Source organism: Dendrobium catenatum, unplaced genomic scaffold (assembly GCF_001605985.2).
Source record: "Dendrobium catenatum unplaced genomic scaffold, ASM160598v2 fragScaff_scaffold_1022, whole genome shotgun sequence".
Classification (NCBI taxonomy): domain Eukaryota; kingdom Viridiplantae; phylum Streptophyta; class Magnoliopsida; order Asparagales; family Orchidaceae; genus Dendrobium; species Dendrobium catenatum.
Genome location: NW_021319484.1, coordinates 2,695,494 through 2,707,917, shown reverse-complemented (window position 1 = coordinate 2,707,917; position 12,424 = coordinate 2,695,494).

The window sequence follows — 12,424 nt, the reverse complement described above, 5'->3', positions numbered from 1 at the left end:
CTCCCAGTTCCTTTTTTTTTTTTTTGGTTATATATATAGAGCAATCTCTATCGATGTTTGGATGGGAAATCAAAGCTACTGAGTACTGACACTATATTCTCTTCGTTTCTAGATTTTTTTTCCCCGCCAGGAAACCAACCTTTAATTCTATTATTACTTTTAAATCAAAATATGCAACATACCAAAATTAATGCCATAACTCATATAATTAGAGTTTTTTATCTATCTAAAACTAAAGTCTTATTTATTCATTCAACCCCCAATTAAAAATAAATAAATAAATAAATAACCCCCAATTCTTCATATTTGCACTTACATCATTCAAAATTTTACCCACTGCAAAGGGATTAATTATTGTGCGAACGCCAATTGCCGTCCAGAGATCAACCAAAATGCACCACGTATCTCTTTTATTGTGTACCGCGGCTCGATATAGCTCGGCACCGTGGCTCGAATGACGTGGCTGCACCTGATGCGCCTCCGGATGTAGAGCTGCATTCGGCCTTCGCACATAATAATTTCTCCTGCAAAAGCACATTCTATTTTCTATTTAGACTTTGTTTGTGAAAACATTTTTACTACTTTCTAGAAAATTTTGTACTAAAAGCTACTTTGAAAAGTAGTAAAAAAGTTGACACAAAGAAAACCTTAGTCTCAAATCTCCAATGAATAGCTCTGATTTCTCTTAGTTATAAACATCCTTAATATTTATTAAATTAGTAAATAAACTTGACATGGAGTTCTGGTAGTGAGGTGTAGGGGTGTAAGTGAGCTAGCTAAAACTCGACTTATATATTAATAAGCTCACGAGTCGAGCTTATCAAGCCACGAGTTCGATCTCGAGTCTATACTCGAGCTCGAATACTAAATGAGCTCAAGCTGACTCGGCTTAAAAACTCGTTAAACCGCTCGATTAAAGTAAAATATATTTCAAATTTAATTTAAATTAGCATTATATAATATATTTTACTTTTTTTAATTATTATACATTAAAATTAGTTTTTTTTAAAAAAATGAAAAGTTTTAAATTAAAACTAAAAAATCCAGCTCGTTTTCCAAACAAGCTAAAGCAATTGCGTTGAGTTCAAACCTATAAATTTTTCATGAGTCGAACTCGAGCTTAGTAAATGAACTCGAGTCAAGCTCGACCTTAATAAAAACGATATAAGCCATGTATAGAAGCCAGCTTTTATCATTCATATCTATTGCATTGTATTGAAGTTTTCTCAATAAATAATTTATATGACATTCTTCTTAAAATATATTTTATATTAATATTCTTTAAATAATTCGGCTCATGATCTAACGAGTCGAGTTCAAATTAGCTCAAACTCAAGCTCAGATCACGAGCCACTTACTGAGCTGATCTGAGCCGGCTTGACTCACTTACACCCGTAGGTGAAATCAACCTTTGATCTTTTGAGGGTAGACAAAATAGAATTTATTTGTGAATAATCTTAGCGCGGTGAAGCTGAAAATAATTTATTTATTGAGGGGGACAAAATAATTAAATACTTATTTTACTAAGAAAAAAATTTGAAGCGTTACTCTCATCTCCACAACTACAAAAAATTATATCAAATAAAATTAAAAATGAATATAATGCATAAGTAATTAATATTTATATTTATATTTGTTTAAATATAAATATAAATTTTGATCTTCAATTGCATTTAATAGCATTGACAAAGAAAAGAGTAAAATCGTTCTTTAATTGGTTTAGCTCGACCAAGTCCTTCTCATGGGCTGTGCTGACCGTTGCGAATTGGTAACCGACCACGGTGGCGGAGCGAGGAAAAAAATCGTCAACAAGATTTCTTATTTATTTACGTCAAATTGTAATCCAATCCAACAACGGACTGTGCAAAATAATAATAAAAATAAATAAATAGTGTTTGTTTGAAGTTTCTACTTTAAAAAATTTCTCCCAAAAAAATCTAAGTCAACGTGTTGGCTGTATATTATTTTCACCCTAAACCCTAAATTATTTTTAATAAATAAAGATATTTTATGCGGACAATTTATTAATGGCATTTGTAACTTTATTTTAGATTTTTTGAAAACTATTTTATAAATATTTCCTCTTGTTGAGATCTTCGAAAATACTGAATGATCAGATTAATGACAAAAATGTATATAAGAGCAATTATCATAGAGCTAATATATTATATATTTTATTTTAAAAAGTATTTCAAAAATTAAAAACCATCATTAAAATGTATATCTCTTCAAAATAAATTCAGTGATATCTGATATATCATCAAAAAATTATTTTGATTGTGCACAATTCTCAAAGCAAAATCAAGTTGGAAACTTCTGAAATTAAATCCGGGAACAAAATTTGACTCAATGCGAAAAGGGTTTAAGGTTTAGGGTTTATATTCGAACTGAACTTCTCGAAAATATGAATCCAACGACACCAAATTCGACTCAATGCGGGCCCAAATGGGTTCAAGTCGAATACCCGAAGTACATTTGGAAAGTTCAAACCATAGATTTGATGATCAAACGATTTCCAAACATGACATAAGTATAGTCGAATCGAGTGGCTCAATGAGACGAATCCAACAAGCCCAAGATTCTAAAATTATAACATCAATAATACATTCAAATGCCCAGTAAACAACATAAAATCAAGGGGATCAACATAGGTTGTCTATTCAAACAACTCCAAACTTACCCGTGACCTCCCTTCTATTTAATAGACATGTCACTCTAAAAAAATTATAAATAGACCCTCATTTCTTATGGAAGGGGCCCAAGGAAGGAAGAGAAGGAAAAATGAGAAACTATATTTCTCTTGCCACTAAACTCCTAAATCATGGTCGGACTTCCGCCTGGCCATCGACTGATGTCGGACTTCCGTTCGGCCACAGATTGTCGCCGGACTTACTCCCAGCCACTAATTATCGTCGGACTTCTCCCCGACAACTGTCAACTTCCAACTACAGTCCTTTTGATCTTCGCCATCATACAACAATCTTTCTTACCACTATCCCTCACCGAATACGATCATTTGGACCTCCGTCACCAGATTACAGTCCTTTTGACCTCCGTCGTCAGACAACAACTATTCTGACCATTGTGGCCTGCCGACTATGGTCCTTCCGACCTCCGTTGCTAAATAACGGTCTTTCTGACCACTATCACCAGCCAACTACGATCCTTCCATCATCCGTCTTCAGACAACAGTCTTTCTGATCACTATCGTCTGCTGACTACGGTCCTTCTGACCTCCATCACCAGATTCGCTTGAAAAATAAAGTCTTTCCGACTTTCATCACTAGACAACGATCCCTCCGACCTTTGTCGTCATACTACGGTCTTTTTGACATCCGTCACACATCAACTGCAGTCTTTCTGACCTCCATTACCAGAAAATAGTCATTCCAACTACCGTCTCCCGACTACGATATTTCGGACCTCCATAGCTTGCCGACTATGGTCATGCCGACCAAACAAACATGTCAATATTTAATCTTTCAATTCCCACCAAGTAATGCACTCTATATGATTTATGTTTGCTACATCAAGTCAAGGCATTCCCCTCCAAGGAATGGCCTCAGTTGTAATCGGCTGCAAACACTAGTGGATTCATTCAATCTGGGCTAGACCCCATGGTTTTCCGCCTTTTTATGGGTTTTCATGTAAAAACTCTGGCGTCTCTTATGATTTCGCTACACCATCTCTTTTATTTGTATGTGTGCTGGATTTTCATACAAAACTAAGACGTTAAACTTTATATTTCTCTATCTCCAAAAATATTCGAGGACGCAACAATTTCTAATTCTTTCTCCATATGAGTAGCGTGCACGCATTGCCAAATTGCATATGTTTGCGCATGCTTGTTATTGTGCAATCCTTCCAATTTTTTCTTTTGGCTTTCTAGAGTTGGTGCATCCATTGTAGACCTTCTTTTTTGTGAGATATTTGTGGGCATATAGAGGAGAGGCATGTTTAGATATAAAAATGGTTGCATATTCTTTGCTTGTTTGCCTAGTTTATATTTGAATCATGAATCTTCTAGCAATTATTCATGTCAATTAGCATATTTGAGTTTTGATTCATCGCTATTGATTGACTCGTGGGGCTGAGGTCCATGAGGTGGCATATTTGGTTCATTGATCATGGATGTAAATCGTTGATGGCAATTGCTTGAACACTGACACCGTCCCATCCCCAGCTCAAGTGGATTAATAAGGCTAGCCCAATAATAAGGTTTTGTTTGGGATGATTTTTTATTGCTTTGTAAAGTCGTTGTAGAGAAAGCAATATTTTAAGGCTTCATTTGAGACGGTTTTCTCACTACTTCTTAAAACCGCTTTCTAGTACAAACATTTTAATTTTTCTACTAGAAAGCCGCTTTAAGAAGCAATAAAAAAGTCATCACAAATGAAGCTTAAAATTATTGTAGAAAGTAGTTTTCTAATATTGTTGCGGGCTATAATATACGCGACGATAGAGTTATAATATTGTGTCTTAGTGTTGTACGGATATATATCCATGAGTGCGGAGCATGAGCTACAGGAGTTAGGTGGTGGTCCGGTAGAACTCCGAGTCCTAGGTGGTGGTCTGGTAGAACTCTGGGCGTCAGGTGGTGCTCCGGCACAACTCCGGGTATTAGGTGGTGGTCCGGCATAAGTTTGGGCCTTAGGTGGTGGTCCGATAGAAGTTCAAGCCTCAAGTGGTGGTCCGGAAAAACTTCGGACCTAAGGTGGTGGACCGGTGAAACAACGACATCAGATGGTGGTCCAGTGAAACTCTGGGCGTCAGGTGGTGGTCCGACGGAACTCCGAGTGTCACCCGGTGGTCTGATGTATCTTCGTGCATCAGATGGTGGTTCAACAGAACTCCAGGCCTCAAGTAGTGGTCCGACATAACTTCGAGCCTTAGGTGGTGGAGGGGCGGAACAACGGCGTCAGGTGGAGGTCCGGCGGACTTCCGGGCGATGGTCGAGGAGGAGCAATTAGGCAAGAGCGATCTCCAATCTCTCTCTTGTTTCCTTTGGCTTGAGGTTCCTTTTCAAGAGGAAGGAGAGGTCTATTTATAGATTTCCTAGAGTGGCGTGGCCCATAAATAGGAGGAAGATCAAGGGTAAACAAGGAGTGCTTTGGATGGACGGCCGAGCTTGTGGGCAGTTCGTTAGACATTTAAAGGTCTTAATGGTGTCTGAATTTCGTGATCTTAGACTCGTTGGATTTGTCTCGTCGATCCACTCGATTCGATTATAAGCATGTCACGTTTGGAAACCGTTTGGTAATCCAAATTGTGGTTAAAACCTTCCCACAACGGTTCAGGCGCTTGATTTGGACCCATTTCTGCTCGGATTAAGTCGAATTTGGTGTCGTTGGGTTTGTATTCTTGAGACGTTTAGTTCAACTATAAGTTTGTTGAAATCGGAGTTTGGATGATCCCAAATTTAATTTTAGAAGATTTCAACTTGATTTTTCCTCGAGATTCATGCCCGAATCCCGATCAAGAAATTTTTTTAATGATGCATCATATATAATTTTTTTTTAAACAATGAAAAAATAATAGCCAAATAAAAATTATGATTTTGCTCTGAAAAAATCAAGCAGGAAGAAAGTTGTCCCAAACGAATCCTAAAATATTCCACCACTTTTTGATTGTGAGAAAGTGCAATATGTTCCATATGTTGTTAAAATGATGAGAAATATTCTTGAAAATTTTTGGTAAAGGCCAAAATATTCCCCAACAAATTTATAAATACACCTAATTTGTTCTCAATTGCAAAGTTTTTGAATTTTGGAACCATAGAAGAATTTTGAAGCTTTGACAGTCACCTAAAGTTACTTATAACACCTCCTAACAGCTTTTATTTTTCGAAATTTTCACATAAAGAGCCTCAAAACTTTTATTTATTTTATTTCTTTGATTGTGTGTGGTATATCATTCACACTTAAGATTTATAAATTCCTTGCCATCATATATAAATTTTATTTACTGATATTTATAATACCAAATAATTTACTTGAAATACATATATATTTTTTAAGTATTTGCATATATCTAGAACTAGGATTGTAACTGAGTCAAACCCACTAATCAGCAATCCCAGGCTCAACTCGATCTATAAAAGGCTCATCAGTCGAGCTAATGAGCCCAATTTAAATTAGTCTTGACTCAACTCGTTAGCTTGTGAGACAGCTCGAATAAATATTATTAACATATAAATACATTTAAAAATATTTGTATTCAATATTTTTTGTGCTATTTAACTTTTCTTAATTATAATGATTTATTATTACATTATTAAATTTTTCTCCCAATTTTATTTTGCATATATTATCTTATAAAATCTTCAAACTAAAGATAAAATTGCTGATAGTGAGTTATAATATGAAAACTATTAGTTGATTGAGTTTCACCATTTTTCATAATAATTTAATCATTTATCAAATATGTGACTGAAATATGAACGTGGAATAACATATAGCAACTCTCTTCAAAGTCTAATTATGGTCACGTATGTAACCGATCAAAATAGTCAGATACTCTCGAAGGACCATCCATTCCCAATATATTTAATTTCAAGCCATTATGAAGATAATGTTAAAACCTTAGCATCAAAATATTACTTGGTAAAAAATACTAAGAGATTGTTTGGGTTAGGGTTGTCAAAACGGATTAGTGGGTCATATTCGGGGCGAAATTAGAATTGACCAGGGTTCAAATGGGTTGACCATAACCCGACTTGATTTTATAAACGGGTCAAAACTTTAGACCTAGATTCTACCAGTCGGGTTATTGGGTTAACCCGGCCGAACCAACTGACCCGGATTTTTTCTGGGTCTAGTGAGAACACGAGGGCGTTGTGCCAACGAGCGAGTTAGGGTGCAGGTCTGTGGGAGTGGGGGAGCAGGCGCAGTTGCAAGTCGCTCAAGCTAGGGTGTGGGTCTGCTAGAGTGGAGAGCGTGACACAGCCGCATGGGCGAGGACCAAGCGAGCCGCAAGTGTGACAGTGCGGCACATGCAAGGTGAGCGTGACATGAAAGGCATGCTCGATGCAGGCGAGGCATGCAACTAGCGTTGGTCTGGGCCAGAATATCTGGTTGTATGGTTGCAGACTCAGTCATGGAGTGAGAGCGTGGGTGGAGTGAGGCTTGGTGGCACGAGTGCGGAGCATGAGAGTTGGTGCAGTCGCAACCGGCAAGCACGGTGTAGTGCGCAACTGGATCCGAGTGATTCTAGGTTGATTTTGGGTTTCCATGTCAACTCGAACCTGACCAATTTTATAAACGGGTCGGAATCTCGAACCCGACCTATATGACAAATGGGTTGACCTAAACTTGAAATTTTTCGGGTCGGATTTTGGTTCGGGTCAAGCTTTGACACACCTACTTTGGTGCACCTTCTTCATTGGTTAACTTTTCAAAATGCAATCATTATTTTTTTTTTTTAACTATTGCTTTCTCATTGCTTTATGAAATTTGTGTCATGGATAGTTAATTTTTATTTTCTTTTATTTTTTTCCCTTAAAATAGTTAATTTTTTATTTTAGGTTTCAAAAGAAATTCTTTTTTTTCACAATTTTTTTTTTTCGTGAAATGAGGGACACACCTGGCTTTCATTGATAGATCAAAAAGTTTAAAGTACATTTGAATCGTTGATAGCCCAGCATTGAAGTATAAAAAAACCTAATAGTATTTGACACAAAGAAAGAAGCTAAAGACTATGCATATGTGGCAGCAGCCATCTGTAGCAGCAGATGCCCCAATGAACAAGAATTGACTTGAGCAGCCCCATCTATGAAAAAATTATTAGGTGCGAAGTGCGCACCGTCCGCACAAGTACTGGGTACCTAGCGGTACCCAGCAGTACCGAGTGCGGATACTGTTAGATATTCAATACTTGTGCGGACGGTTCTCCCCGTCCAGAGTCTGCACCTAATAATCTCTCCCATCTATGGCAGCAGCAGCCCAAGCCCTTTGCTCCACAAGTAATTACTAATTGGGCCTACTGCCTAACAGGCTATGAATTATTTAAGCACTAATCGAGCCTGGCCCAAATAGTTAAAATAATAATAAAAAAAAAAGAAACAGTGGATATATACTACGAATCTAATTACTGATTTTGAGTGTATAATCAAATGTATTATTTTCATAACCATTTTCAAAATAATAGTAAATGGATTCATTATTTAAATAATAACATAAAAAAGTAATTAGATTCCTAATTTGTATAAAAAAAAAATTAAGTCAATAGACTAAAAAACTAATTTATAATTAGTTATAAAACTTTAAAGTAATTCATCAAATTTTTTATAACCCAAAGTTCAACAATAGCCAATGTCAAGAAATGAAATCAAAATTAAATATTAAAAAGCGCAACTAATATAAAGATATAGTGACTTATGCAACTAAAAGATAATTTCTCAAAAAATAAAAATAAAAATTCCTTTGCTTAAAAAAAGTGAATAAATTTTTTATTTTTATTTCATGTGTGGTCATATCTTGTCTGCAAAAAGAAAAGCTTTTTTATGCTCATTTATAATGCTTTTGTCCATATGATAAGATAATTGGATGAGCATGCACCCATGCACGTTTGCACAAATAAGTGATGCTTTATTGTCAAAAAAAAAAAAATAATAATAATGATATATAACATAAAGTGATAAAAGTGCATTGAAATATGTACAATTAAATGAATGCAAAAAAAATATTAATTTCCAATCAAAACTATACTTTTACTCATAAAATTATTGTGACGGAAAATTTACGATGTTATAGAGAGTTTAATTTCTTAATATTTATGTAAATATTAGCACCCACATAGATAAAGAAATATTGTAAGAGACATCATAATAAAAAAAAGGGGAAAATTTGGGGGTATAGCTTAGTTGAAATTATTCCACAAGTATTTTCATGAGATAAAAATAATGATCTTCCCCATGATTGGAGAATGTGCTGATAAAATAGTATAGATGAGCGATAATTGACAGTTTGTAGTTAGATGATGGTGATTTGAGGTTCATAGTCGAGGAACAATAGATGAAGGACCGTAGTTGGGTGATGGTGGTTTGATGACCATAGTCGAGTGACATTGATCAGAGAACAATAATGAAGAGATTGTGATTAGAGGATCAAATCAAGCGATCATTGAACATAGTAATACAATGATGGTTAAATGACCTTAGTCAAGTAATGATAGTCATATGACATTAATGGAGATTGAGCAATTGCCCCAAGACATTCGTCAAATGGCTATAATCTGACTGGGACAATCATGTAATTATTTAATGGCACTAAACAAGCAACGGTTATACTATGTGGTCTAATTACGATGGTCAAATGATGATGGCCTGATGATGAACAACATTGGTCCAATGTGGATGATTGGACAATGGTTGACACAAAGAATTTGGTGTTGGTCAAATGATGATGATTGAGTGTTGGTCCAATGGGGAGGATTGAGCAATGGTTGATGCAGAGAGTTTGGCGGTTGTCTAATGATGTTGGTTGGGTGTGTAAGATTTCAAGAGTTCTTTAATTTCTTTATAGAACTTAATCACATGTAAGATTCAAGTTCTCTAATTCTTGCAAAAACTTTCTTTAAGATTAAGTTTTCTAATTTTTATAAGAACTCACAACATGCATTATGAGTTCTCTAACTCTTGCAAGAACTCACATCATACATTATGTAAAAGAAATCGAAATAAGAAAAAAACTTGAATTTACATAAGTCTTAAATCCACAAGATCTTAAACAAGATGATTTTCAGAAGATTTTAATCGGAAGAAAAATATACATTGATTCATTTTGCATTCGTTGAATTCCAAACTACAGTTTCTCTCCCTTTTCCCTTTCACTTTCTTTCTTTCTTTCATGAGTTAATTTTCTATGGAGCAAACTAACTCCTTAAAATGAGAGAGAGAGAGGACCGATAGCTATTTCCTGTGGTTTAGTTATAATAAACATTCATTGAAGTTATTTGATCAAACAGTCCATAAACGTTTGATCAAATTATCACTTCTTGACCAACATGATTTAAACATAAATAATTAAATTTCAATAATTCAAATATATATGGGTTACTTAATGGTTTATATAATTAAATATATATACTTAAATAGTTATTGCAACGTCTCACATAATTATTATATTTAATTCTTCTAACAGGGTGTTGGTCCAATGACGATGGTCAGAAGATGGTTTGACAATAGTGATTGGGTGATGGTTCGAAGATGTTGGTCCAAGACAACAGTTGGGCAATGGCTCGACAAAAAGTGGTTGTGCAATGGTCTGCTAATAGGGATTGAGTGATGGTCCCATTGTGGTTGTCCAACAATGGTAGCCGTGCGATAATTAGTTGATGATACTTGGGTGGAGCTCCAAAATTCTATTTGCCTTCGAGCCCTATTAAATCTCAAACTAAGATCTAAGCCCCCTTCTACGAGAAAGTGGAGAGATTTTTTACTGATTTTCTTAGAGTGACATGCACCATAAATATAACCAAAATTAGGAACACACTAAATGACTCGCATTGATTATCTCGATCATAAATAATTCTTTCAATATTTTAAACATCTTAATGATGTCAATATTAGATGATTTTATGCTCATTATATTCATCTAATTGAGATGCTTAATTTGACTCTAAGCAAAAAATATTTGGATATCATTTTGTCCACCAATTAAAGCTCAAAAATTTTAATCATATTTGAGTGCTTTGATCTAGGCTCATCGAATCTGAGTCGAATCACCCTTTCTACCAACGTGTTCAACTCATAAAGAAATTCAATTCGGTCGTAATTTTCTGAACTCGATGATCATATGATATTGATCTTAATTCTATTCTATAAATTTCAATTTAAATATACATCAAAATTTGTGTGCTAATAAATTAATTTTTTTTATATTGTATCAAAAATAAACAGCCCATTTTTTGTATTTACAAAAAAAAATGTGGTATGTTTAGGCTAGATCAATATTATATTTTTTAATGACATGTAAATTGCAAGGAAGGTTAAAAATATTTTACCTTCAAAAAAGAATTTAAGTGATTGCAAATTTCTAACATTGTATGGCAGTATGTAACATCGACTGATAGAATGAACCCTGACGCAGACCCACCAACCACCCTTCCCTCTTTATCGTACGAGGTCGATTTCCGGGTCGCCAAGTCAGCAATGGCTGCGATAGCGAATCAGCTCGGCCCTTTTTTTTTTTCTTTTAAAATAAACTAGCCTGCTTGAGCTAGTAAAATAAAGCTCGAGCTCAAGTTCAAACTCGATTAGATTAATCATGTTCAAGCTTAAAAAAGATGTAACTCAAGCTCGACTTGACTCGAATCGACTTATTTATGCTCCTAACCAAACTTCCCAACCAAGACCAAGGCGAGCTGCATAAATAAATCAAAGTGATTGAATTGTATAGTGAGAGGAGGGTAGAGACACAACTCAGTTTGGCCTGTTGGTTGAGAGCTTAGATTTCCAACTAGAGGTCTTGGATTCGAGTCTTTAACTTTAAGGTGGAAGCTTTTAAAAAAAAAAAAAAAAAAAAAAAAAGTTGGAAGCTTTCATATGTACACATATAGGTTACTTTTATATTTGTTAGGATATATATACAAATATAGCACTATTAAAATTTAAATCTAATTACTGAGCTTTTGCAAAAGGATAGTAAAAATGTTGCAAATATTTAATATTTATTAAATAATTGAATTTTTGTTATGCTTTCGCAAAAGGACAATAAAAGGGCAGCAAATTCGGATGGTTCTCTCCGTCTATTGTCTACACAAAATAATTTCTCTGGTTTGGGATGACTTTCTTACTACTTTGTAATGCAGCTAGCTTCCTAATACAAAAACTTTTAGCTCCAAAAAAAATTTTATTAGAAAATTATTTTAGAAAACATTAAAAAAATTACCCCAGCCTGAAATTAAAAGAGAAGAAGATAGTTCTTTCCATTGAAGTCGGCAGCAAATATTTCATATGGAAAAGCACAAAAGGAGAAGCAATTTCTTCAAATTTGAACGCAAAATTGTTATTTGATGCCCCCATCGTCCTTATTGGATAGGGAAAGATATTATTACTTATCATTATTTATTATTATCTACTTGATATTTTAAATATGAGAGCTTATTTTTTTTGTACAGTTCATTATGCTGTAAATTAATTTGGGAACATTTTACAGCATTTTATGGTTTATTTTGTGTGGTTTTCACTATTTTTTTTTTTAATATCAGAAACTGTTAAAAGCTATTTACTAAACAAAGTAATAATACTGCTTCTTTTAAAAATATTTTTACTAAAATAAACTATTCAATATTTTCAAAAGTAAAATTTTTTAGTAATGTTTGTTTTGTAATAAAATGGATGTAAGCTATTTTAAATGCATATTTTTGAAATTATTTGTATTTCATCTAAAAAAAAAATTAAGCAGTAAAAATTTAAAATATTTGT